This window comes from Lycium barbarum, chromosome 7, assembly GCF_019175385.1.
Source record: "Lycium barbarum isolate Lr01 chromosome 7, ASM1917538v2, whole genome shotgun sequence".
Classification (NCBI taxonomy): domain Eukaryota; kingdom Viridiplantae; phylum Streptophyta; class Magnoliopsida; order Solanales; family Solanaceae; genus Lycium; species Lycium barbarum.
The window spans coordinates 97533388-97535850 of record NC_083343.1 but is presented as its reverse complement, the minus strand read 5'-3'; positions in this window follow the sequence as shown (position 1 = coordinate 97535850).

Sequence of the window (2463 nt, the reverse complement as noted above, 5' to 3'; positions counted from 1 at the left end):
CATATATATCAATATCGAATTATGACTTGGTGCTTATGATGATGAGAAATGGAGCACTTGGTGTCGTAAGATTTAGTAGTGAGGCATATTTGTTATAGTTGGAAGTAAAGGGTGCTATAGACTCTTTATGATGATTGAGATGGGTTGTATGATTCATTTCATAGTTGAGTCGATTTATCTAAGTCTTGATATGACTTATGGTAGTATGACTTTTTGTACCTTTATTATTATTTTAGTGCATTGATTTACCATATTTACACCCACTTCTACATTCATACATTATGGAAATGGTTTTTTTGAAAGGAAGGTGCTCATATATACCCTTCACATTGATTGATATAGCTGCATAATTAAGTTGTGGTTGAGTAGAGTTATTTGTGAGTCTTGTTATGACTTGTGTTACTACGAGAGTACTTCATTTTTTCTAGCTTTGATATGTGTTCTTGAGTTATTTATTGTGATACGATTAAGAGGCATTGCAGATGAGATTTTGAGATAGAATATATACATTTATTAAGGCACATTGGACATGGGGTGATGATGTGGCCTAGTTGTTAGCTCGTGGTCCGAGGTTCATTCTGAAATGAGTGGTACATGGACACCATAGGTCCTCTACATGTCATGACTAGTTGCATTGCATTGCATTGCACATCATCACATTTTATTCTGCATCATCACATGGCTTCTTATTTCTAATTTGGTGTGTGTTGTTGTACTTTTGTTGTGGCATCAATTGGATTATGGACTAGATCTGAATTGTTGATCATAGACTTGAGATTATTGAGACTTGTCAGACTTGTGGTTTAGAAGCTTCACCTTAGGTTGTGATTCGATTATGTGATATGTTGTGACCTTGATTTGGGTATTATATGCCTATCTGCATATCTTGATTGATTTTATGCTCATATGCTTGAGCTAATATTACTCGGCCTATGATGCTTATTCAGTACGTGTTGTTTGTACTGATGCTACTTTTGTTGTACTCTTCTTTTGAGTGCAGAGTCTGTTGCTAGTTCCAGTTCCTTTCATCAAGAGTGATCTGAGTCTACTTGATTGAGATTCCAGGGTGAGCTTTGGCTAGGTCGGCACCCGGAGACTTATCCTGTATTTAACTGTCTACTTTGTATTCTTGAGACAGTATTGACATTTGGGATTTCTATTTGTTACCAGACTTGTATCTTCTTAGTAGTAGCTCTTGTGCTAGTCCAGACCAGATTTTTAGGGTTGTTGTTATTTCCGCACTTGTTATCAATATTATTTGAATCTGTTAACTAAATCATTGCTTATTTCCTCATAACTTTTGTAAATGATTAAAATGAGTTGGGAATGGTTCGCCTACCTAGAGAGACAGTGCAGGTGCCATCACGATTCACAAATTGGGTCGTGATAACTTGATATCAGAGCCCTAGGTTATCGGTCTAACAAGTACAAGAGCATTTCTAGTAGTTTCTCGCGAATCTGTACGATAAGCTCCATACCTATTTGCGAGAGGCTATAGGACATTTAGGATACTTCCACTTCTTTTATTCTTTCGTGCTACTTCATTCAAATTGATATCTAGTTGATTCCAATTGGTATTGGAATTTTCTTTTCTTATTCTCCCATGAATAGTGGAAACTCATTTCCTAAACTCTTATGCGAGCGGTTTGTGTTGTGACATGGCTTGGTTTGGTAATAGATGTGTCTTCCTAATTCGGATGTGTGACTAAGTTTAGTATCCAACTATGACTTGAATTTTAGTTGTGTGGGTTGTAATTTAGACCCGGTTATTTTTTCCATAATCTTGTATAGAAATAATTTGGATAGATTAATCTCCATTATTAGGAAGGGAACAATTATATCTGACATGCTCGACAGATTAAGGTTGCAAGTTGTACGAGAGTGGATTGTGTATTCGGTGTGAAAAAGTTAAGTTGAGTTTCGACATAACTATATGGTAGTGGTTTGTGGGTTCTTTCAGGAAGGTGGTTGTCGGTTTTAGATCGAAAAGCAATGTTGCTTGTGACAAGTGGAGGCTTAAGATGTTAGGCAGCTGTGGTCCTAGTCACTCGGTAAAAGGTATGTCCACCGTTTCTTCGTGTTTAGAGGAATGATAAGGATATCGTGGAATCGAGAGTTAGTTGATTTGAGGATTATGTTGCAGTCATACATGGTAGAATATACATAAGGGTTCAATGTTGAGTTATTATGTTTGGTTATGTCTTGAGCCAGTGATTGATTAATTAATGAATTAGTGATGGTCAAGTATAAAGTTTTTAGTAACCAAGGAACTATCGGGTAATAGTCGGATTTAGGGTTGAGACATGTCAAACCAGGAAACATTCTGGTGTCTGGTGCCTGCTGCAGCGGCACCAGAACCGCGGTGGTGGACATGTGGTAGCGGAGGTCTGACCGCTGCAGTGGACCCATGGTAGCGGAGGTCCGACCGCTGCAGCGGACGACTGGCAGTTTTCTTCGTGCTTC